This window comes from Tribolium castaneum, chromosome 3 (assembly GCF_031307605.1).
Source record: "Tribolium castaneum strain GA2 chromosome 3, icTriCast1.1, whole genome shotgun sequence".
NCBI lineage: Eukaryota > Metazoa > Arthropoda > Insecta > Coleoptera > Tenebrionidae > Tribolium > Tribolium castaneum.
Genome location: NC_087396.1, coordinates 9075772 through 9103067, shown reverse-complemented (window position 1 = coordinate 9103067; position 27296 = coordinate 9075772). Strand labels below are relative to the sequence as shown.

Here is a 27296-nt window from a genome sequence, read left to right as displayed (position 1 = left end):
AATTTTTGAAGCTGCTATGGTATATTTCTTTTAAAAATTACCCCGATAGGGGATGTGACCAACTAGTTCTTTTAAGGACATTTAATATCAATTCTCTAGAAATTAGGAGAATTATCTCAAGTATTGCATTTTTACATAAATTACTAAACAACAAGATTGACTGTATTGTTCTTGTTAATAAGATAATTTTTCTGGTTCCTAGAATTAACTCACGGCATCCCATGACTTTTTACAGTTGCAGTTGTAATACGAATGTTCTATTAAAATCACCTTTATATGTAATGTGTAGTAATTTTAACAAAATTAGCAGTAGTTGTGATATTCATTTTCATTCATTTAATTACATTAAAAATCATATAATTAGTTACTTTAGTGGCTAGGTAAAATTTAATTTTAGTTCTTGTTTCTTAATTTATTATTATAGTATTATTATTAGTTTGTTTTAGTTTATTTAAATTATTAGTTTTTGAATGCAGCACGATCATTAAGTTTAAGTTTATTTTCTGTAATTGAATGTTTCACCTGTTGAAAATAAATATTATTATTATTATTATTATTAAAAATTAGAAAAGTTTTAAATTAACCAATTGTGAATAAAATGCAAATTAATTTTGTGTAGGTATAATTTAAAGAATTTCGTTGTTTCTGGGTAACAAAAAAAATAAAATTGCATTTATTTGTTTGGTCAACTTTACAAACTGTCTAGAAAACTGTCACATAAAGTAAGGTTTGTCCTAGGGGTTTGTCTGATCTTAATACTAAGAATTAAGAACGTTTGCTCCCGATGAGTATTGTGAGATGCTAATCATTTATGGGCAATGCAATCGCAACGCAATGAAGCAGCCAGGGAATATTCCAGGCGCTTTCCTCAAAGAATACAACCCTCCGCAAATGCCTTCCTACGTTTGGTAGAAAGGACAAAACGGACAGGATCTTTGTTGCCCCAAAAAAAGGGTCTTGTTGGAGCGCGACGACGAGCCAGAACGCCAGAAATTGAGGAGCAAATGATGGAGGCTTTTTTCCAAGATCCAACCACTAGCATCCGCACAGTTTCTAGTCTTCATGGCGTATCTAGGAATTCAATCCAACGAATTCTCAAAGAAAATAGGCAACACCCTTACCATTATAGGCGTGTGCAGCACCTGCACCCACAAGATTATGCGGCAAGAGTGGAATTTTGCCAATGGTTATTGAGGCAACATGCGGAAAATCAAAATTTTGTTAAAACCATAATGTTTACTGATGAATCAACTTTCACACGGGAAGGAGTTTTTAACATTCATAATAACCATTTTTGGGCAGATCAAAATCCTCATGTCATTAGACCAAATTCTTTTCAGTACAAATTTAGCATAAATTTATGGGCCGGAATTTTAGATCGTATAGTGAGAACAAGTTATTACATTTAATTTGTTTTTTGGAAAAGTAAACTTTTATTTATTCACGTACGCTGAATGCGGAAATGTATGCAGATATGCTGCAAAACAATTTGCAGGAACTGATAGATGATATACCACTGCAACAATTACCTCAATGATACCAACATGATGGTGCCCCCCCACATTTTGCTTTAAATGTGAGAAATATTTTAAACAATATGTATCCTAACCAATGAATAGGAAGCGGGGGGGCATAAATTGGCCAGCAAGATCCCCCGATTTAACGCCTCTTGATTTTTTTTTCTGGGGCCATTTGACAGACTACATTTACTCTGAGCCAGTTGAAAGTGTCAAAGAATTAGATGGGTGGCTAGTTGAGGCATTAGCAACTATTACACCGCAAATGCTCCAAAATACTTCACGAAGTTTCATTAGACGCGCCGCGCTTTGCATCGAAATGGAAGGAAGGCATTTTGAGCAATTCCTTTAGTTATCTTGTTCTTGTAGTTCAAAAAAAGTTCCTATTAAATACACAGTTCTCTCTACCAAAGGTAAAATTAGTGATTATTTGCTTAAAGCTGATTTCTTTGAAGGAAACGTCTAGCATACTCCCGAAATCCTTCCAGTGCTGCTTCATAAGCTTCTCATGCATCTCACTGTACCAATAGGGCGCAAACATTCTTAGAAATAACGTTTCTTTTTGATTTATTGACTATGACAAGCCATTACTTCATGTGACATTAGTGAAAATTTTCTAGACAGTTTGTAAAGTTGACCAAACAAATAAATACAATTTTAATTTTTTTTTGTTACCAAGAAACAGCAAAATTCTTTAAACTACACCTACAAATTTAATTTGCATCTTATTCATAATTGGTCAATTTAAAACTTTCACAATTTAAAACTATTAGGCCCTGAATATTTATTCTTTCAATTTTGTTGTTAGAACTCACATAGGAATTTGTGGTAAACGGCTCCTACACTTTTTCTGGGACATCCTGTAAGTTCCGGGGAGCAGAGGACTTGTCGCAGTTAGCCTGCAGGAGGTCCGGCTTTAACCCGTTGGATTTTTTCTCTGGTGTTATATTAAATTCCTAATTTACGACACTCTTGTCGCCACATACACGGAACTCTTAAGCAGAGTGGTGGCTACATGTTTTGTCTGCAAATGGTCAATGTTTCCAAAGCCAAATGGCTCATTTGCCACTAAGGCCTAATTGCACCGGTGTGGCTTAAAACATAAGCTCTGCTTAAATATGTCAAATGAACTGCACCTTAAATAAGTGCAACTTAAAGTAGTCTAAAGCTTGGTTTAAACTAAACCATACCTTGGGTGCCGCTTAACTACAGTTTAGCGTCAAAAAGTGTTGTGAGTGACAATTTTGAGTGAATTTCGAACTTTTTAATCACAAGAGTTATTATGGATTTAACATTTAACGTTGAGTTGTTCGATGAAATCGACGAAATGGAATTGATAGAGTTTAGTGTATCAAGAGCCATAAATATTAGAAACGACCTGATTAATAATTTGCCAGATTACACGTTTTTTAAAAGGTTCCGTTTGACGAACGAAATTGTCATGTTTATTTTGCTGATGTTGGAAAACGTACTAGAATTTCCAGTACAGATGTAATATAATTCTAAATAAAGATTTAAATACATGTTCAGCAAAATTGACACATTTTTAGCAATAACTGCGTATCACCAATTAATCAGCTGCTGACTTGTCTCCGATACCTGGCTACTGGGAGCCATATTGACATATGCATCCCACAACGGCGGGAAGAATTATCCCAAAAATTTCCCGTGCAACTGCTTCTCTTTCCGAAGGGATTTATAAAACTTCCTTGCACTGCGTAAAAGAAAATTAGAACCAATGCTGATTTTTATCGCATTGCTGCTTTTCCAAATGTCGTGCATGCTTTACATTGTACTCATATCGAAATTAGGTCTAATTATTCTATTTACCATTTAAAACAGCATTTTAGATAGTCATAAACGTGTTACCAAATGTAATGCGGTTGCCATCAAAAAAAATTCAATCCGTAATGCCCATTTTACAATTTCTATCTTCCAGTGTTACACAAAAATGGTGGGGATAACACTGTGTTAGAATTTAGTTTAATTTAGTTTGAGCTCAGAGAATTTTTGTTTATTTATTTTGAATTTCTCCCGCGGTCATGCGCGATTCGCAAAGGGTGGTTTTTTAGTTTTAAGTGGTGGCGCGCGTGTGACCTTGAAGAAGTTGTTGAGTTCTTGGTTTTGAAAAGCGCATCAGGTAGTTTCGCTTCGCTTCGTGGTTTTTTCTCCAAAAGACCAAGCCGGCCGGCGAAGAATTTTCCAAAGACGCCAAAAGGTAAGAACCACCCCAAGCTCGCCGCTCTCATTTTTTTTTCTCTTGTAATTGAACGGCCCATACGAATTTAGCCGCTTACATTTTTTTTGGTCCTTCGAGCCGGATGCAAAGTGCATTCGGAACCATTGTTGTTAGTTTAAATTCGTTTCAATTCGCAAATTCGTATGGGTAAATTCTCTGAGCTTGTTTCGTCGTTTCGTAATTACAGTTTTTCGGTTCAATTTGTCGCGTCCTAGAACAGGTATTGGTTATCTCGCTTTATCGCTGGGTTTTTGCTTTCGGGTTATCGCTTTTTCTCGCTCTTTTCGTTGTTGTTTCGAATTGTTAAATCGATTTATTTTTATTTCGTATTTGAAATCCAGGATTTGAATATGGCCCCTAAATCCATAAAAAAATGTAGTGCTCTTCGGGAGACCGCTATTACGCAAATGAACGAGTTAAAAAAGGTAGCGGAGGTGGCTGATCGTCAAGAAGTGCTTTACGAAAGTTCTTATCCTGAATTTAAAGCTCGCTATAAATTTATTGAACGCATATACGGGGATTTTTATCAATATCATAACACAATAATTGGTACGTTGGTAAACAGTGATGAGGAGTTAACCCAAGAAAAAGAAATTCAGGCTGCATTTGATAATGATTATTATTTTGTTCATATGGTGTTCGAGCGCGTTTTTAATTCAAAGGTTGAACGTTCGCAGTCAAATCAGTCTGAAACCACAAATAAAGATCACATTCAATTGCCTCGGTTGGAGTTGTATAAATTTAGCGGAGAATTAAAAACGTGGAAAACATTTTTGGACATGTTCAACTCAACAATTCATAAGAATGGGTCCTTGTCAGACGTGGAAAAATTCAGTTATTTAATTTCGTCTCTTAGTGAGGAGCCACTATCAATTGTTAGTCGTATTCCTATGGTAGGCACTAATTATCAAATCGCATACGATGCTCTCGTTAAAAGATACGACAACAAGAGATTGCTTGCGACGCACTATTGGAACCAAATCGAAAATGTCCCTTCGTTGACAGAGAATTATACATCGTCGCAACTTAGAACATTGTTGTCCACATTTGAGGAAAATTTGGCGGCATTAAAAATGTTACAATTTCCAGTCGAAAGTTGGGATTTTGTGTTATTTAATATGTTGTTGAAAAGGCTTTGCTCGTCGTTAGTTAGTCGTTTCGAACTCGGTCAAGATTCGCCAACCGCTGTCCCAACTTTTAAATCGCTAAGTGAATTTTTGCTTTTAATGTCGCAAGCCTCGGACAATGTTTCTCAAAATGTCACTCCAAATACGTCGAAATTAACGCAAAAGGTTCCAAAAATTGTTTCTTCTCCTGCTAAACCTCGACAAGGTTCGGTATTCCTTGTAAATTCGGAAAACTCCAAATGTGCCTTATGTAATCGCGATCATCTCATCTATAAATGTCCCACATTTCTCGCAAAATCACCACAATCTCGTTATGAAATAGTAAAGTCGAAACAGTGGTGTCTTAATTGTCTTGGTGCTAAACATTTATTGCGCAATTGCAACTCGTCGTCGACTTGTCGAGACTGTCATCAACGCCATCACTCTCTTTTGCATTTTGTTAGTTCGAATACGCTCTCAACTCAGTCCAAACCCGCAACAATTTCGGAAAATCCAATCGCTCCAATAGATACTTCCCCTAAATCGCTAGATTCGCCTATTCGCATTAATTCGCTCACTAATTTGATTCCGTCGCAGTCTGTATTGTTGTCTACCGCTGTAGTTGAAGTCCAGGATTCGTTAGGACAGTTCCAAGAAGTTCCTCTTAGATAGCGCTAGTCAAGCGAATTTCATTACAAAAAATTGTGCAGAGCGCTTAGGATTATCACGCAAAACCTCGACCTTTATAATTAAAGGCTTGGGAGGCATGAATGATAAGGCCTCAAAAGAGGTTTCATGCACTCTTCGATCGAAAAATGAGCCATCTATTCGTTTTTCAATTAACGCAATTCTTCTTGACAAAATTTGCGATGATATGCCAAGCGTATCATTCTCAACTTCCGGTTGGACCAACCTAATTAATTTGACATTAGCGGACAGTCAATTTAATCTTTCTCGTGGTATTGACATGTTATTGGGAGCGGATATTTTTCCTCTTATCTTAGAATCTGGTCGCCTTCTCGGAAATTCGGACGTTCCCACTGCTATGAACACAAAATTTGGTTGGATTCTTATGGGTCAATTTCGGTCAAATACGCATAAGAAGCACAGCTCTTCACCACACCTTCATAGTTTTTGCGCAACAATCGAATCATTCGACACAATACCTCTCGAAAACATCGTCAAACAATTTTGGGAAATTGAAGAGCCTAATTTACCTTTGGATGCTACTTTGCCACCCGAAGATAAATTAGCAGAAAATAACTTTGCGTCGCTATTTTATCGAAATAATTCTGGTCGATTTGTCGTTCCCATGTTGTTTAAAGAAGACGATCCTATTTTTCCCGGTTCGTTCGCTAACGCATTTCGGAGACTTCAGTCAATCGAGCGTCGTCTCATTAAAAACCCCTTGCTTTACGAAGACTATAAGGCCTTTATGAACGAATATTTAGATCTTGGCCACATGCAGCTCCTTACAAATGGAAATTCGTCGGATGGATATTATATTCCCCACCACTGTGTTATAAAGGCTGATAGTCCTAGCACAAAACTTCGCGTAGTTTTCGATGCCTCCTGTCCTTCGTCAGAAGGCAAATCTCTCAATGATAGTTTATTTGTAGGTCCAAAACTTCAAAAGGACATTTTGACTATTCTTTCACGCTTTAGAGTTCATCCCATCGTGTTCACCGCAGATATACGACAGATGTATCGTCAAATTTTGATTCTTCCTGAACATCGCAAATTTCAGAAAATTTTGTGGAGAAACTCCCCACAGGAACCCGTTCAGGAATATCAGTTAAATACCGTTACCTACGGAGTGTCGTCTTCTCCCTTTTTGGCAATTCGCACATTAGGCGAACTTGCATCTTTGGAAAAAACTCGATTTCCTCTCGCTTCCGAAGTCCTGGTTAACGATGTTTATATCGATGACATTATTACAGGTTGCTCTTCGATTGCTGAAGCTCATAATTTGCGGGATGAACTAATTAACTTGCTCAGTACTGCAGGTTTCGAATTAAGAAAGTGGTCTAGCAATGACCCTACCGTTTTAAATAAAATTCTTCTTTCACATCAATTAGATCAAGCTCTTGCGTTCAATAGTGAATCAGACTTTTTCGTTAAAGTTTTGGGACTGCAATGAAACCCGCGTAACGATAGTTTTTCTTATAGTATTCAACCGTTCAATCGTCCGTGCTCAAAACGATCGCTTTTGTCTGAATTGGCTCGCATATTCGACCCTATTGGGTTTTTGGCTCCTTTAACTTTTTACGCAAAACGTTTGATTCAGTATCTATGGACGTTGAAGTTGTCTTGGGATGACTCGCCTCCTGACGACATTATTTCGAGTTGGACGCAATTTTGTTCGGAACTTCCCCAATTAGCGACTTTGCAAATTCCCAGAAAAATTATCGTAGAAAAAGTTCGGCGACGCTAGTGAGTCTGGTTACGCCGCAGTGGTCTATTTGCGAAGCGTCTCAGTTACCCATGCAATAGAAATTCGTCTCATTTGTGCAAAGTCAAAGGTAGCGCCGTTGAAGAAAATTTCCATTCCGCGTCTAGAGTTATGTGCGGCAGTTTTATTGGCCAAGTTAATAGATTACACCCTTACCACGTTTAAAGGTGTCATAGAGATTGACCAAGTTTACGCGTGGTCCGACTCTACCATAGCCCTTTCGTGGATTCAATCGTCTCCTCACCTTTGGAAGGTATTTGTTAGCAATAGGGTTGCTCTCATTCAATCGTTAGCACCCACTGCTACTTGGCATCACGTTTCGTCGGATGACAACCCCGCCGATTGCGCGTCTCGTGGTTTAAGTCCAATGCATCTCCTGCAGCACCCGCTATGGTGGGCGGGGCCCACTTGGTTACGCAATTTTGATTTGGTCGTAGGTAAATCGTAGATACCAGATTTGGAAAATGACTCGATAATGGTAGAAGAACAACGCAAGGTTGTCTTAATTCTTCAAACAGAAGAAAGTTTTTTTGATCGCATATTGAGTACCTTCTCTTCTCTTCGAAAAATATTACGCATTATCGCAGTGTGGCTACGGTTTGTCAAAAATCTTAAAACTAAAACTCGAAATTTTGAGGCCTTAAGTGAGGATGAAATAAACTACGCATTGACCCTGCTCGTTAAACATGTCCAACAACAAGTATTCGCCTCGGAAGTTAAAAATCTGGAATCTTGTTCCAAACCCTTCAGAAAATTGGCGCCCTTTGTAGATCCTCAAGGGATTTTACGTGTAGGTGGTCGCCTCAAACACTCTGGTCTTTCTTTCGATGCTAAACATCCGATGTTACTTCCTCGTGGACATCGTTTAACCGAGCTAATTGTTGAGGATATGCACATTCGGTATTTTCACCCCGGCACTCAAACCCTCCATTTCCTATTGTCTCAGAGATTTTGGATATTGGAGGCTAAAAAACTTATTTCGAAAATAATTTCTCGTTGTTTACGCTGTTGGCGTTTGAACCCTCGTTCTCCTCAACCTCCAATGGGAGATTTACCGTCGCTGCGTATTTCTCAAATCAAGCCTTTTTCGTGTGTTGGAGTGGATTATGGTGGTCCTTTTAAGATCACTTTAGGTAGAACTCGAGGCTCAAAGTCGCAGAAGGCCTATATTTGTGTATTTCTATGCTTTAGTACTAAAGCTATTCATATCGAATTAGTGTCGGATTTATCCACAGAAGCGTTTTTGGCCGCTTTACGGCGATTCGTGGCTCGTCGAGGACGTTGTTCTTATATTTATTCAGATTGCGGTACTAATTTCGTTGGTGCCTATCGCGAGCTTAATCGTCATATGAAATCAGCCGCAGAACGTGAACGTCTTCGGTGGCATTTTAACCCCCCATCAGCCCCTCACTTTGGAGGGATTTGGGAGGCCGGCATTAAGTCGGTTAAAACCCATTTACATCGTCTTATAGGAGAGCAAATCCTCACATTCGAAGAATTGTATACGGTTCTAACTCAAATTGAGTCAGTACTTAATTCGCGTCCTCTTTGCCCGGTTAGCGCTGATCCTAACGACCTCTCAGTTTTAACCCCTGGCCATTTCTTGACGTTAGAACCTCTTAGCGCACCTCCTGATTTAGACTTATCGTCATTGAAAATAAATCAATTAACGCGCTGACAATTAGTCCAACGTTTGCACCAAGATTTCTGGTCACGATGGCATCAGGAATATTTACACACTCTTCAGCAACGAAGTAAGTGGAATACTTCTTCAAAACCAATCGTTCCTGATACTTTAGTGATTGTTAAAAATGAATGCCTATCTCTTTAAGATGGCAGTTAGGAAGAATCGTCGCGGTGCATCCTGGTGCAGATGGGGTCGTCAGAGTTGCCACAGTACGTACCTCCCAGGGTACGTTCAAGCGCCCAGTGGTAAAGCTTTGCCCTTTACCTGTTCCTACGGTTTCGTAAAACGCGGAGCCTTTTAGGTGGGCGGTATGTTAGAATTTAGTTTAATTTATTTTTTGGGCTCAGAGAATTTTTGTTTGTTTTATTTTGAATTTCTCCCGCGGTCATGCGCGATTCGCAAAGGGTGGTTTTTTAGTTTTAAGTAGTGGCGCGCGCGTGACCTTGAAGAGGTGTTGAGTTCTTAGTTTTTAAAAAGAGTAGTTCGTTCCGCTTCGTGGGTTCTCTCCAAAAGTACAAGCCGGCCGGCGAAGAATTTTCCAAAGACGCCAAAAGGTAGGAACCACCCCAAGCTCGCCGCTCTCATTTTTTTTCTCTCTTGTAATTGAACTGCCCATACGAATTTAGTCGCTTACAATTTATTTAATAAATAAATTACTTTATCTACGATCATCAAATAATATAACCATTACTGATGTGAAAGTTCCACTGTAAATTTTCATTTTATCCATCGACAAATTAAAAGAAGTCTCTGATTGGTTTTCACCCATGGGTAAAATTGACAGAATTTTTTATCCATTGGGATTGGGACCAATCAAAATTGAAAATATTGGAATTTTATCTTTTCCACCACTTTTATGTTGGCAATTGTGTGCCGTAACCGCAGCAATATAACCAAACAAGCCAAATCAGCTGACAACAAAAACAAACAGCTAATTATTTAGTCGGAACTAGTAGTGAAATCTGTGATTGTTCAAGCAGTTTTTTGTGACAGAAAGTTATTTAAAATGTTGGAAGAAGAGAATGAAATGACCTGCACGCCACCTGACATTCGCAATATCGCAACGAGTGCAATAGAAAATCTTCTACCACAAAAATCGCGGCACAAATATGAGTGTGTTTATGAAAGGTTTTTAAAATGGCGCGCAGAAAAAAATACAACTTCTTTTTCTGAAAATATTATATTAAGTTATTTTGTGATGCTTGCAGAAAAGTATTCATCTTCTTCTCTTTGGAGTTACTACTCAATGCTTAAAAGTACGTTAGTCATTCGTCACGATATACATATTGAGAACTATAAAAAACTTCAAGCATTTTTGAAGCGCAAATCTGGGACATACAAACCTAAAAAATCGAAAACTTTATCTTCTGAAAATATAAAGGAGTTTATCGAGAAAGCACCAGATGAAAAATATCTTGTAACGAAGGTAAAAAACACAAACTGTTATATACAAATTATTAAATACCTGCATTTCTTCAAGGTGGCTGTAATAATGGGTATAATGGGTGCCTGCAGATCTCAAGAATTGCATGCAATGAAACTAGAGCACATCGAAGATTTAGATCGAGCTTTGCTTGTCAAAATTCCCGATACCAAAACAAAAGTTTCTAGGAGTTTTACAGTAACGGGAGAATATTACTATATTTGCAAAAAATATATGAATCTTCGTCCAACCAATATACAATGTTCATATTTTTTCTTGAATTTTCAAAATAATAAGTGTACATTGCAAAAAATAGGTATTAACAAGCTAGCTGCCATGCCGAAGAGTGTTGCTACTTTTTTGAATCTTCAAAATCCTCAGTTATATACAGGTCATTGCCTACGGAGATCATCTGCCACACTTTTGGTTGATGGAGGTGCTGATATTACCACCCTCAAGCGACATGGGGCATGGCGGTCAACAAGCGTGGCTGAGGGGTACATAGATAACAACTTAAACAATAAACTTCAAATAGGTAATACAATTTTAAGAGAAGTTAACAGACCGTGTACAAGCACATCTGTAAGTAATGTTCAATGTACTACTACAAAAGTTGACAGTACCACAGCTGTAACCAAGAATAATTGCGAAATTAATCTTGGCAAGGATCCTCCTTTTACTTTCAATAATTGTTCTAACTTTACCATTAACATTTATAATAAAAATAACAATGTAACTAACTAATATATTCATATCCAAAAGTATTAAAATTAACCAACTAAAAATGTATTTTTCTTTTTGGTTATTTAATCGTAGATAAAATTATAGTTTAATGTTCAAAAGAATTAAAATTGATCAACTAAGAATTTATTTTAATTCGTGTTTTTTTTTTTTGGTTATTTGATCGTAGATAAAGTATAGTATTATACTCGCAAGTAAAGGTTTTTATCCACTCAAATGATTACATGCACTCGCCTTCGGCTCGTGCAGCAAACTTCATTTTTGTGGATAAAAACCTTCTTTACTTGCTCGTGTAATAATATACTATTATCCACAATCACATTATAATTGGAGTTTTATCCACACTTATGAAGCATAGAAAATGACCTATATATTATTCACTGGTGGAATAATAGTATATTTATGAGTGATAGAAATCCATCATTATATGCGAGTGGAACACTTCTTACGAGCTTTATAATAGCATTTCGATCACGTGTGATATACGACGTTTTATATTACAAGTGCATTGTAAAAAATCTAATAAATTCAATTAAATATCCGCCTGTAACATTAGCATAGTTCTATGTATCAGTTTTCGTAGTGACCTGTGTTGTTACAACAGGAATCGTCCATTCTATGCGTCCATTAATGAGTTCTAATGATCAGATGATTATCTGTCATTTCGACATAAATGAATTCATCCACATGAAAATATTTGTCCATTTTTATTTAATGAACAAGTGTTCAGTGAAAAAAAAAGATTTTGAAAAACCAACTAAAACAATTATTGGTTACGCATATGCGTCAACAAAATACCATAATCATCACAAGAACTGAGTAAAAATACTTAACTGAAATTAAAAGTTACAAGCAGGTAGGTATGTTTACACGTAATATAATTAATATAATTAATGTCTCGTAAAGGCATATTTCTTGCAAACTTAAGATCTAATAGTTCTGACAAATAAGCAGGGAAACTTCTTTCCAATTTTTCTTTGATTTCAGTATCCCAATTTTTTTTTATCTCTTTCGGTGATTTCATAAAAATGTGTAAATAAAAAAATTACAATAATTTCAATTTGTAATTCCCAATAATCCTTGAATTTGAAACATATAATTATGGTTACGTTTTAATTTTATTTTATTATCTTCTACACTTCAATGATCAATAATTTTATTCACCCTCAGGTGTGTCGGGTTTTTAAACTTTGTATTAGTTAATTTCCATGCCAAGAAAATTCAACAAGAAGTATTATTTAATTTATTTAATAAATAGTTATTTATATAACAAGTCCGCAAAACAGAGTTTTAGCGGACGAATCAGATTAAGAACGAGGCGACGAAAGAGTTGCATACAAACTTTTTTGGTACCCAGCTCTCTAAAACAACAAAATTGCAAAATTAGGGGCATTCAATATAGCAATCGATTACGAATCGATTGACAATAGCAGGCGTCGTGCTTGTTCAATGAAAAGCGATGAATGTTAATCTTTCTTACTTTCAAATTTCAAAATCTGTATTCAAATATCTGTACAGTAACGAAAGATGTATTGAAACAATCATTATTGTTTTGTCAAGTAATAAATAAATTAGTCTGCAAAGTGTTGCTATGACGACTTTAAGTACTTGTCCATTAAAATCAGAGTTCCTTTTAAAATGACATTTTGCGGAGTGAAAACAGTTCCCAAAGAAACAATTTTAAGGAGTGTGTATCAAAAAAAAAATATTTATAAAAACTTACCTGCATTTCAATTTTTTTTTTCATTTTTTCGTTTAGATTAGCGAGTAACCAGCTAGTTCACAAGCACCCATCTTGAAAACTCAATAATCACATCACTAAACAGACACGATTACTACACATAGAAGACTCGACAGACTAATCGGGAAAAACAAATAAACAATACTACTTATAGGTTCAAAATTATACCTGCAACATGTAATCCTTTTAGTCATTTTTGTCGAAAAGTGAAAGTTTCGGGATTATAACTAAATCTAATTTTTAAAATTTCTCCCGCTGTGACAGCTTTTCTTACAAGAATTCAACAATTTATAGAGCTTATTCCAAATCTGGTGGCGAACTGACATTGTCAATAATGACTGAATTTTGGCATTAAACATATACACCGTTCACGATTGTTTTAAATTCGGACTCTCTATGAAAATCTGACATTTTATTTGGCCGTACTGTGAGTTGTCATAAGAAATTTATTTTGATGACAACCAAGGACTGTTGTCAGTTTGCTTCGTTTTTTAAATAAATAATTGAATACGTTTTTATTGTTATTCTACTCATTATTATTAGTTAAAAAAGTCGGGTCTGTCTTTCTTGCATCCTTCAAACCATCTTTTGATACACACTTTATTATCAACAGAAATTATTTTCGACATTTTAAATTAATAAGCAGTAGAACTGACAACACAGCGAATTTTTGACAAGACAACGTCATAAAGACAGTACCGGACAGGACCTGAGGCCAACCCAACAAAAATATATCTACGCCTGCTGAGAATTTAAAACAATCGTGAACGGATAATAAGTTTACTATTGAAAAAAATTGCCCATAGGCGTCGTAATAAAATGATATGGAACCACCTCTAACAATGATAACGACTGTTTTTTAATAAAGATTTCTTACTCAATTTTTATTTAACCTGGGCATTCTTTTTACTTTCAACAAAGTCCCTAGGTGAAATTTTTAAAACTACAGATTTAAAACTATAGATTAAATTATGTGATTTGTTAACTAGAAATACTCGTAATGAACAAGAAAACATCGACTTTGCATGTTCTTTGTCCATATAAGTTTAATTTTTTAAAATATGGATTAACACGTAGGTACACGTGTTAATCAACTAGGTAGTTGATTCTTTGACTAGAAATTATTGCAGTGTCAACTCATTCGCAAAGTTCAGAGTTTAAAAAATATTTCGGTATATCTAATGATTTTGTTATTCATTTTGCGTTCTTAAACGTCGAACGAATAGCGAATGAAATTTGAACGGAATTACATGTTATATAAATCATTCATAAAGTAGGTTGACCTTAAAAAATGTTGCTGAAAGGTGGTGTCAGTAGTTTGGAATGGGTATTAATAAAGGGATCAGTAATAAGTTCGATTTTGATCAGTAAAAAATAAAAAATGATCGTTATTTAATACATTTTTGCACAGTAAAAAAATTAAATTACAAGTAAACCACGGACAGTATTTTATTAAAATTTGCCCAGTAAAAAAACGTATATGCACAGTATCTATTTCAGTTAAATAATAAACGCTCAGTAGCTAGCCTACAGGCTACAGCTTCGCCCCAGCAATTTAAAAGGAAACATACCCCTCGAACGATTAAACTCGAAAAAATAAAACTCGTAATGTGGAATTTCTACACTCTCTAGTTTTGAGATGCTATTATTTACTGTGCATTTATTATTTTTACTATGCATTTACTACAAAGCGATCGGAAAGTCCTTCTATCAAGTAAGCTTAGAAATTAAAGGACGTATGTCTGCAGAACTCAAGCCAAATGTTAAAAGAAAAATGTCAAAAAAATTAAGCAAATTAAATTATTGCTGGAATCAGTTTTACCTCATAGACACCATTTACTGTTCGGGTGTTATTTCTGTCACGAATTTACGGCATTTAACAGTTTGAGGTAATTTCAATTTAAATTTTGAGAGCAGGCTGAACTAATACACGACACCGGACACACGTTCTGAAGTGATACGCCTACTTGATAGGACTTTCTGATCACTTTTATATTTACTGTGCATTTATAATTTTTACTGATCAAAAATACTTGTTTAAATAAAATAGTATGCAATTAATTTGTACCTGTTTGGAATTTGAGCTAAAGGAAAGCTTATTGCACGTGCCGCTTGTGTAATAGTTATTTATGTAACGAGTTTGGAAAGTGCAATTTCCCATAAGAGTACTTTGTTTGCTGCACGAGCGCAGCGAGTTTTAATGAATTTTAATGAAAAAAAAAAAAGAATAATTTGTTATTGGACTTTAAGTATTCCTCTGTTCCAAAATAAGTGTCCAATTTCATAAAACAAAATATGCAAATGGTGCATTTTCAGAATTAAACTATCACATAAAAAAGAAAACATTTGAAAATTAACACTTATGAGTAACATTTAGCAAATTAGTAATTATAAATGGTCAAGTTTGTGTTGTGAATTTAAAAAATTAAAAATTAAAGTCGGAGACTTATGTTGGCGCGGCGGAAACACATTTTGTTTTTTATTGAATAGCAGGTGTTGTAGTCATCAAATCCGTAATCATTACTACTTGTAAATTCTTACGTCCTCCTCAGCGGTATACCGTTAAACATTACTTTTACAATTAGTATACATTACAGTTTATTGCAATTTCTTCATTCTGACCCTTATGTTGTACAGCGTACAGCGTTAATTTCTGTAAAAATAATTATCAGTCGCTGAGATGTTTTCATTCATTAAATTAATTTTTTTTTATATGATCTTATGGTAATGTACCCAATACTAGCTACTACAAGTGGCAGGATATTTCAAATTTGAGTGTTTGGTATCATCTTTTGCCAAGTGTTTCCGAAAAAAGTGCAAAAAAATGTTGGAAGTTGCTTTCAGTGGATTGTTGTGGAGTTCATAAGAGAAGACGATACGAGTGAATTGTTCACAGTACTAGTACAGTGGTTGTCGAATGAACATAATGAAGACGTATGTGCCTGCTTGGCCCAAATTAAAAACTAGAAAAAACATTAGAAAGGCCAATTTTAGGCAAGAAGACTGGGAACCTTGGCCGGTAAAAGAATTAAGTGAAGTAAATATGACGTATCATGAACCTCTATAACCAGAAAAATGAAGGGTGGATGTCAGTGGCGATTCGGATATTTCAAGTTCACCACCAACAAAAAAATGAAAGACTAAACGCAAATAAAATGAAAGTTTTGTAACTGATTATGCATCGTCACCTTTCGAAGACATGAATATCACCATGTCACCTAAAATAACAACAGTTGAAAGAAACATTGAGTCTGACGATACAGTTTATATGTTTAAAATAATTTAATGCATCATTAACTAACGTGTAATTTTAATAGCTTTTATCACCTTAGGTGATTTAATGCCGCCTCCAAATAACATTTCTCAACAAAGAGTGATGGTGCCGACGGGAACCAATTCGACCATCCACGGGAACCAATTCGACTATAATTAGAGAGGATTACAGAATTTGGGAACCAATTCGACTCGTCCCAGCAACGAGCATCCTTACTCAAAGAAACCCTAATTTGCATTTTATATTATTTTCTGTTCCCAACTGTATTGTTGCAATGAAATAGTGGTTGAGTCAATCTTCACTATTTCGCTTGGAGTACTGTATATACAGAGTGTGTCAAAATTGACGCCCGTGCTTTTAGGGTTTGCTTCAGAAGACTAAAACAAATAGAAAGTTAAGAGTGGAAAATTGTCCGATTGTCCTTCATTATCGAGTTATTGATACGAAACTAAAATTTTAAATTTAAACAATGAATTTCATTAAAAGCGAATTTACCAAATTTGTTGTCACAAAATACGCTACAATGCGATTTAAAAACTTTTCCGCATATGCCCTAGTCTCTGTAGCGGCATTGCCATCATAAACACCTTTAAATTATAAACGAGCTTTTAACAATCGATAAAATCTCGAATGTAATAATGTAGTAATATCGTATCATTTTAAACATACAAAACCGAAGGAAATTAATAATACTCCTCACTAGATAGAGTGATCCAAAGAATTTTAACGTCGCCAACATCAACGAACGAATTATGTTCCACAAATAATTGGAAAGACAGCATAAAGCTTATTATTACATTTTTATGAACAACTCGAAAACTAAAGACAATTGGAAATATTTTTACTCTTAACTTTCGATTTGTATTAACCTCCCGAGTCAAATTCCTAACACACGAGCGTCAATTTTGAGATATCCTGTATTTTCTACCGGAGGCTCAAAAACCGGTGCACCAATTCAATGGTGTGTGGTAAAGAAATGTTTACATGCTTATTTTTAAAACGGTTTCCTAGAAAATTGTACTCAGTGTTGGCACATTTACAAACTTTGATTTTTTTTAAATCTTTGTTCCAATGAATTAATTTTTAATAAAACATGTTACCATTCTAAAAATTGCCAATAACACGTCGTTTGAGAAAATAATATTCAAAATTCAAAAACTGTTGTTTTCGTGTGATGATTGATAAAATAAAAAAAGAAAAAAACTGATAAAGCCTACTCTAATTATAAATTGAATTGATCACATGGTATTTTAAAGTACCCGTATAAAATTAAAACTTTGACAACAATTAGCAATCTTTTGGTTTGGAAACATTTCGTATATATTAGATATTTACCAAGAACAATGTGGTGCTATAAATTATGTTATATCAATTGACTATGCGCCACTGATTTGTTTAATGCTTTAGACACAAGATGATGAAGACGTAGATGGTACACCACAAATCTCAGTGATTGTGGATGGGGCATGGTCAAACTATAATGCTTATACAATCTTATATGCTGGCGTAAAAAAAATCTCTCATAAATGTTATAAGTATTTAAACAAAAAGACGGAGATTCTAATACACGGGAAAAGTTGGACTAAAACGTCTACCTCCATGGAATATTTGTTGATGGGTTTTTGTATTCCCTAAAAATGCACGGATTATAAAATAGACGAAAATAATAGGCGACGGTGACAGTAGCTTATATAAAAAATTAAGGAAAATAAACCATAGGGACCAAATTATTTTGTCTAGAAAATAGAGTGTAGAAATCACATTCTTAGAAATTATTAATTAGAGTGAGCTTTGATTGATGTATTTCGGTAACCAAGTCCATAGACCAAGTCTCTCTAATTATGGTCCGTTAGGGGTGGTTTTTCGCCACCCAGAAATTACCGACACTTGGACGACCGATCCAGATCTACAAGATCCTCTCGGTCATCGTCTGGTTTTTTTGGATTGCGAAGTTCTTCCGAAATTTTGAAACTTCCTCAAAATTTGACAGTTTGTCAATTGAATATAGAAGGAATTTCAAAGAATAAGTGTGACCTTTTCCCCCGTGGACAAATTCCTGGTTACACCTTGATAGATTTCATCAACAATGCTTCTTACGATTGTGAAACATATGTTAAATCCAATTTCGAAGACTATCAGTCCATCGCCAAGACACAGGAAAACAACATCTTTCTTCTCACTGTCAAAATTGCTGGGATTTTTATTATTAACGTTTATAAACCCCCTAAAGACCAATGGCCCGAAAATCTGGTGCTGAATTATCATCCAGCTATTTACATTGGCGATTTCAATGGTCCTCACAATTTGTGGGGTTATGCGGAGAACGACAAGAACGACGCTCTTGTTTCATGGATGGAACTAAAACCTAGATGAAATTTTCAAAAAGCAAAATGGAATGAGTTTGCTAAACAAATGGATAGTGATCTTCGTTGGATTCCACCAACTTCAATAAATTACCACAGATTTGTTGAAGGCATCAAGAATGCTGCTAAAAAATTCATTCCCCGAGGATTCAGAAAGAATTATGTTCCCTGTTGAAGTGATGAAACAAAGAGCTTTTACAATGCATACGTTTCTAATCTTAACCCAGAAAATGCCGATGCTGTATTAAATTCGTTTAATAAGGCGAGGAAAGAAAAATGGAACAACTTAATGGAAGATATAAATTTCACACACAGTAGTCGCAGTAGTTGGAAGCTGTTGCAAAAACTTGGATCTTCGAACATCGCACAACATAAAGCAGTCTCTGCTATCAGTCCGAATGCTGTAGCTAGCCATCTAGTAAACGTGTCAAACTTCGTTAAGCTAGAAAAAACCGCAAAGTAGGACATGAAACGAAGGGTTCAAAAACAGAGAAAGAAGATGATTTATCAGCGCATTTCTTCTCTTGTTGAAGATATTCTTCCCTCTGAACAAGCTGAATTTCGACCACATTGTGGCCAAGTCTTAACTTTAACGACCCACATTGAATCTGGTTTCGAGAAACGCTTGAAAACTGGTGTTGTTCTTTTGGATCTTACTGCCGCATATGATACAGTTTGGACGGATGGTTTAATACACAAACTTTATAAAGTTGAGCCTTGCATGAGAATTGTCAGTCTTAGCGAGAGCATGTTAACAAACAAAAAATTTAGAGTTTTTGTCGGTAGAAAATCAAGCAAAGCCAAACTCTCAACAATTCCTCAGGGTGGTATTATCTCCATTACTCTTCAAGTATACACGAGTGACCTCCCTGAAACGCTTTCAAGAAAGTTTGTGTATGCTGACGATATCGCACTGACTTTTCAACATAAAGAATTTCATCGATTAGAGGAACAACTTATAACTTTCACCCAGTCTACCTTGGTGTCTTTCTTGACTGTTCGTTCACCTACAAGTTTCACCTCGAAAAATTACGACAAAAACGGAAAACAAAAAACAACATTTTATTAAAGTTGGCCGGTTTGACTTGGAGTGCTAATGCTAAAACTCTTCGTGTTACGACTCTTACATTAGTTTTTTCAATGGCAGAATATTGCAGTGCTGTTTGGATGAACAGTTCACATACAAGCAAAGTTGATGCACAATTAAACACTGCTATGCGAGTCATAACTGGCACTTTGAAATCAACCCCCACCGAATGGCTTCCAGTATTGTCTAACATTAATCCACCTGCACTCAGAAGAAAACTTTCAGACAAGAAACTGTGGAACAAATATAGAAGACATCCCCAAGAGTATCCAATATGGTCTGACCTGATTGCCCCCGAAAATCGAATAAAATCTAGAAAACCTTTGTGACTTGAAACGTTTAACATCGAAAACTTTTTCGTTATTAATGAATGTCGCAATATGTGGTCCAATATTCAACTTTTCAATAAAGATTTAATAGAAGATCCATCAAAAAGGGTACCTGGAATGGATCAATCACGGTGGGTCTGGGTGAAATTGAACAGACTAAGAACTGGCTATGCCAGATGTAAGTAAATGTTGTTTAAAAGGAAGGCTACTGAAAATCCATATTGCCAATGTGGTCATGTAGAAGAAAATGTTCAACATCTTGTTAAAGAATACCAAATTACAAGTTTTCAAGGAGACTTCAATGAAATTCATGCATTGTCGCCAGAAGCTAAAACTTGGTTATCTACCATAAAAGCTTTGTAATTTCTTCTATATACAATGTACTGTTGTCTTTGTTTTGTCATACGAATATATATTGCTATAAAATTCGAGATTTGTGCAAAACGTCCAGAGTAGATGGTAAACTTAAATTTATAAGAAATAATATTTTGAGATTTAGAACAGCCATAGTTAGTGCTGTAAAACACAGAAGAAATAATAATCTACCAACATATTTAAAAATAAAAAATTTGAAAGAAGATTTTAAATGGCTCGAAACATATATGTATGTTACGGAAAAGTGGTATTAGTGTAGGCGTGGAAATGGTGAGTTTTAAGATTCCTAAAGTTGTTGGTCGCTTTTGTTAGTTTTTGCAGCAGTAGTCATTTACCCACAAACTTAGTTGTATCGTACGATAATAAAAATCTTTAAATGTTAATTCTATTATTTCATTAATAAATTCAACGCGTAAAATATATTGGGTTTTCACGATCATTGCAAAGACATAAATAATAAAAATAAGTACTTTAGTAAAGGTAGTAAACCAGGAGAACAAAATCTGTATAATTTATTAAAAGAAAAAAATGTCTGTGAACAAATTTACCGTTTCATAGAACCACTACTTTAACAAACAAACCGAAAACAACAAAAAAATAGTAACAACTAATATTTTTTGGACGCCCCAGACGCAATGAAAAGAAGGACCGCATTTATTAGAGAACGGTTGAAAGCAAACACAATTGCCTTACTAGAGCATGTATTAAGACGAAACAATCAATTAAGGAAGTGTTTAGAAGAAAGACGACTGCAGGCAACGAACGAAGACGATGAAAAAGTAATAACGTTGTTGTAGCGTTTAAAGATAGAATAAATAACTATCTACGAGCACATAACCTTCCGACAAGTCACAGTAATATTGCGGCTGTATTTTGTCGGAGACGAACCCCCATTTTGAGCAAACTTGACACCGTACCCAAAAGAAGCACCCCTTCGTTATCACAAAATTAAAAATTTAAAACTGATTGCTGATTCCAGGGTTTACACACTTTTTTCCCATACGGAGAAATGGGATACAACTACAATTTACTGCACACGTACAAAGGCAATTAGAAGACGCCTAAGCCTAAGCTATGACACCTTCTCAAGGCATACAAAAACAAGGAGAAAACGAAAACCGAATGAGAACAAACAGAAAAACCAGGGTCACAATCAGAGAATTCTACAGATTCCGTCTTCAAGTCGGACAGCAATTTCCTATTTTACATACTAACGGCAAGCTATTTCAATAGTATGATGGTGATGATGATGATGCCTGGGTGAGAGCAGTCATAATGCTATTTATGGTGGATAAAGCAAAACCAAAAACAACTAAGAGTTGCTGAATATGCAGCGATAAGGCGGTATCGTATCTAGAAAACAGAGCGGTGAGGGAAAATGCAAGAATTGGCAAGATTACCATTTCACCGGCAACGCCTGTTAGTTAATAGCCCACGAGAAACAAAGGAGACGATATCTTGATACAATGACTTTTAGTAGCGAGACACGGCAAACCGGATCTATTCGATGTCATCACGATGACATGCAACCCAAAGTACCAGAAATACACGTACAAACAAAAGTATGAACATAGACCGGACCTGGTGTGCAGAGTGTTTCATACCAAACTATTAGCTGTTTCAAAACTATAAAAACGCCAACGTCGCATTTTACCAAATATTTCTCTTAAATTATGTTGCAAAAAAATGGAAGACTGAATTGAATAAAATACCCAATGCCACTTCTCGTAAATCAGAAATTCAAGAATTCTTGCATAAAAATGATTTATACTGTAGTGAGACCGTGATTGATGATGGTTGATCGATGTTTAAATGATTTACAACTTATTTTAATTGATTTATTTAATTAATCTTGAATTTTACTTTTGTTTTCTTTTTTCGAAATGGTTTGGCTCGTCTAGTTAATTGATACGCTACATGATCATTTCACTTACCTACGTTGTGTTGTTTTGATGTACGAAGTCACTCTTATAATGATATCGTAATTTGATCTTAATTCTTATCAGAAAGGGTTCCGGATTTATCCGTAACGCAAGTCCGGATTCAAAGTAGTGTCAAAACGCATGGGAGAAGAAATTTAAACCACAAGTTTCCTCCAAAGTTATTTATTACAAGAATAATGAATATTCCGTTGGATGGATTACAATAATCAATGGTTATGAAAGTTTGATCAAATTTGGCCAATTGTTATTTGTTTTTGTATAGTAATGTCGTCAAAACATATCTCAGAGTCGTAACCACAATTCGTTTGAAATTCCAAGTAAATAGTTTCGAAGTTGCTGAGTGATACGAAAAAGTTTTATTGATATGATATGACGTTAATATTTAACATGAATTAATTTAATTCGATAATGTCCAAATAAATTAACCTACGTTTCAGATGATATTGTTCGAACTCATAGGATCTAGGCAATTGACAACGCGTTTCTAAATTACTTGTACCAAAGGCGGATTATAACATGCTCGCGGAATCTTTGATACGTGCATCGCATTGAATTTTGCGCCCTAGTGCCGAAATTCCGTCTCCGGTAAAAGTCAGGTGATCAACACCTAGAATGAATTTCGAATAAAACCCGGACATACAAGCTTTTACAAATCAATCTGAATAAATGTAGAAGTAATTTCTCTCTAAAGTTTTCCGTCCACGAGCTTTGACAAAGACTTGTGCAGAACTTTGCCATGTCGCGATATCAGTTTATTACAGATAATCACGGATGATTATGTCTGCTCGATCGTCCGTAGTAGCCTGCAAGTACGTGGAAGTACTTGCCGTTGGGACGGGAATTACAACGTCCATTCTAAGTACAACGGGCGGAAACTACGACCTGCCACCGCGTCTTAGACCTTGTTAAAGTTGGGGAAGAGCGTCCCCGGGGACTACGACTCTTCCCATGAAGATGGCCAACTCACGAGCCTGTAATTTCTGATCTGGACGCAAAAGAGAAACACTCTTTTGCTTTATCGCCTAACGCGTTGCGGAAGAGAAATCGTTCTACTCTAAACCTATCCTTAACTAGCAACAAATCCTTCTATTTCGTAATATTTTGGTGTATGCAACCTTAAATTATCTGTGTACAACAGTTTGAATAGCACCGTGGGTTTTGGATTTAGACTTTTGTTGTAGTTGAATATTTGTTTGATGCCGTTTCACTCAAATTTGTCGTAACAGATTTAGAAGTTAGAAGCAAAGAATATAAAGAACTTTTAATATTGTAATTTAAAGGTGGGATGGTTGAATTGAAAAATATGAAATTGTTTGTTGCGAGTTATTTTAAGTTGAAAATGATTTATTTAAAATTTATATAGCTGACGTAGTACGAAGCACAAGAATTTAAATAATTACTGGTCTTTTCGGCATTTCCGATGCTTAATAACTTGGTGGTTACGAGAGAATTTATGAAATGAATGATAATGATCACTATTTCGAAATGACTTAAATGATTTAATATTATAATATTAAATGAATAAAAAATTAATTAATCCTTTTGAGGGCCTACCTAGAAATTTTAATCCTCCTAACGCAGGGGGTTAGCTGCTTCCCAGGTGTTGTAGTTCGCAGCACTACCTAATCGAACGAACACTAAACTTGTCTCGTTTTTAACTTACTCACTAATCACTAACGCTATCACTTAATTCAAGAATTTAAATTAATTTAATTTAAAATTACGCTTAAATGCACTTAGTACAATTTAGACGCACTAAAAGGTAAACGAAGATGTTTTTTAAATTTATAAAAATTTAAAAGGGCAACACGACAATCGACTACCTCGAAAGACCGTCAAAAATCCAATCCCTCCTAAAGTCAAGGGCTCATCTTGCGTAAGCTACACTAACTCGCTTACCCCACTACCCTTGTTAAGTAGTTTCCACATATGCGAAATTTTGCAAATTTGACTCTTATGATGTCTTGGCATTTGATCAAACCTTGTTTAACTTTCTAAATATTATTATTAATTAACAGCTGGGGTGTTTTCCGATTAACAATTTCATTATAATTAAACATTAAATTTGGTAATCGTCGATCTGAACTGAATACAATACAAGAACGCTATGGAATTTCCCCAAATATCCTGAAAGAGAAATTAAACTCCAAAATTGGTTGTTGTCAGGTCTGAAGTTGTTTTTGGGAACACAATGAAATGAATTTTGTGTAACAACAAATTTTGTTTGTTTAAATAACACAGAAAATATAAGGAAGAACCCCGTGAGGAAACTGTAATTTTGGTCGTACTACCCCTTGTTAGATGTCGCCCCCAGTACTACACCGGTACTATTTTAACATTTCCGCGTTTTTCTCCAATTTCCTTAGGGATTTTCCTGTCTACTTTCCTCTTAGGATTATGTTAGTAACGGGCAGCAATCGTGTCATGCAATTTTTTTGCTTACAATAATTTAATTAAATAGAATGATTTATACATCCGAATTTCGACGGCTGCGCCTTAAATATTAGGGTTAAATTTTACATCAAAATGTTCAGAAAAATTTCGCGTGTTTTTCTAAACTACTGGTTTCGTGATCTGATGTTGATTTAACAAAGAAAACGTTAATTTCGCTGCAATTTCTTATAAGGAATGCACATGTGTGCTTGTAATTTGATATTCTTTTAAAAAGCTCTGTTCTGTAACGAATTTGTCAACACCCCCTATTCAAGCGGCACTTGACCAACGTCGTTTTGGCTATACTAATCTAGTTAACAGACATGAATTTCAATCGACCAATTCGTTCTTGAAGTTTTGCAACAATTTGTTAACAATTACGCCGAATAGAATAAATTATTCAATTTTATTTGATGACTGGAGTACACTGCATAAAGACTCAACTTTTTGGTACGAAACGTTACGGGAATTTTTGAATAAGATGAAATTTTGATTCTTTCTCGAGTTGTTTACTGATCATCAACGTGCCTTAAATTGGCTCATAAATTCCTTTCTTTTTGAAACGTGACTAGTTAATTTCTAAACAAAATTTTGGATTTAATTTTAGGTTTATCAATAAATTTTGGCTATTTTAAACGAAAGTAAATTAATTATGCTTTTGTGAGAAAATCATTGGATTAGCTGGGCGACTGTGGTGCAGAGCCAGGCCGTCGCCAACCCCCATATCTTTGCATATCCACTTGTTAAAACACATGGCCTTTCGACCACCCAATTTGGCGATTTATAACGTTTTTAACAGTTCTTGGAAAGTTTCGTGGGAACGATAATTTTCTAAACATTTTAATGCTAACAAAGGAATAAATAAGTTAAATTAAAATTTGTTGCAACTTTTGAATTGAAGTTGAATTAATATTGTCAAAGAACTAAACGTTTAAACTGACTCCGAATATTTTGCGCTGGTTAATAAAAAAAAATTTTAAATACCGCGATCATCACATTCGCCCCCTGTCTTGCGTTGCTTCGTAGATGCAGCGTAAGACACCGCGTGTAGGTTTGCTGTCCTCTGGTTGGTGGTCGGAATGGTGGAATCACCAGATGGTGGATGCGCCCATAATGTCAGAAACGCTCGAATTGGTAGATACGCCTCGAGATTGGCCCTCATGAACTTCTTGCGGTTTTATTTTAGTCGTCTCGTCGGTGGTAGAATTTCAAATTTGTCATGTTGTATACACCTTTAATTTCGTTCGTCACTGGGTCGGCGATTTGGTATGTGTTTGGATGAGGCTTGGCGATTATTTTGTACGGACCACTGTACAAAGGCATGAACTTGGCGAATTGGTGGGTTCTGGTATCGGAAGTCACTTTGTTCTTCAGTAGGACCCAATCTTCAATTTCCAGTACGGTAACTTCACCCTTTTGGTTTTTCTGCCGTAAGTTCGCGTGATGTCTCAAGTATTCGCGAGCCTTTTCATGAATTTCTTCTCTCGTGAGTGGCGGACGTACAGGCAGTAAACCCGATGTGACTGCATCTAGTGGGTTTGGTGGTGTTCTGCCGTACAGGATTTCATATGGAGAAAATCCGGTACTGATGTGTGGCACGTAGTTCAAACAATCTTCGATGTTGCTCAAATGGTTGACCCAACTGGTGTGGTTTTCTCTACAATACGCTCGGAAAATTCTCCCCAGCTCCCGCATTACGCGCTCGCTAGGGTTCGATTCTGGGTGACGAATCGACGAGAGCGTTGGTTGAATGTCGGCAGCTCTCAAACTATTCTGCCAAGTGTTCGAAATAAATTGTGTCCCGTGGTCGCTTAACACACATTTGGGTTTGATGTACCCAGAGAAATCCTCTATGAGACGTTTGGCAGCGATTTTGGCGGTGGCTTTTCTCAGTGGGTAAAGTTTGAGAAACTTGCTGAAGACGTCAATGACCACAAATACATAGGACGCCCCCAATCGACCTGTTGGTAAAGGCCCATAGAAATCGACGCAAACTAGGTCTCCAATGTGGTCGTAAAGGATTGGCGTTAATGGACCCTGATGTGGACGGTTGGAACTTTTTGTCTTCTGACAAAGGTCACAACTTCGTAGACGTTTCTTAATTGTACGATACATGTTCGGCCAGTAGTACTCGCGCTTCATGGAATTGTACACTTTGGTTGCCCCGAAATGGCCCAGGAGTTGGTGATGGTAATCCACGAGCTTAATTACCAAACTCTCAGGTATGGCCAGGCAAACGTCGTTTGAATTTTGAGATCTGTGAACTAACACATTATTTGTGAAATTATATTGGGACCAAACCCGTTGAGTTCTCGCATCTGGAGCAGCTGCACCGGATTGTTTGTTGGCAATTATTTGACTCAAAACAGGATCATCTGATTGGTGTTGTTTGAGATCGGACATCAGTTGGAGAATTTCAGGTGTGTTGTTGACTTCAAACATTGCAACTATTGGTTGTTCACGTGGATATTCATAACTGGCTTCACCGTCGGACGGGTATCGTGACAGGATGTCGGCAACTACATTATCCTTTCCTTTTACCAACTCGATTTCGTAGTCGTACTGTCCTAGTATCAAAGTCCATCG

General features: G+C 35.9%; 1 long non-coding RNA gene across 1 annotated transcript; it reads left to right on the top strand.

The window, feature by feature from the left end:
• Positions 1 to 6742: 6742 nt before the first annotated feature.
• LOC135265713 (uncharacterized) lies at positions 6743 to 11294 on the top strand. The gene is made up of 2 exons (XR_010333515.1): positions 6743 to 10427; positions 10482 to 11294. It is a non-coding gene; the product is annotated as an uncharacterized LOC135265713 (long non-coding RNA).
• Positions 11295 to 27296: the final 16002 nt, after the last annotated feature.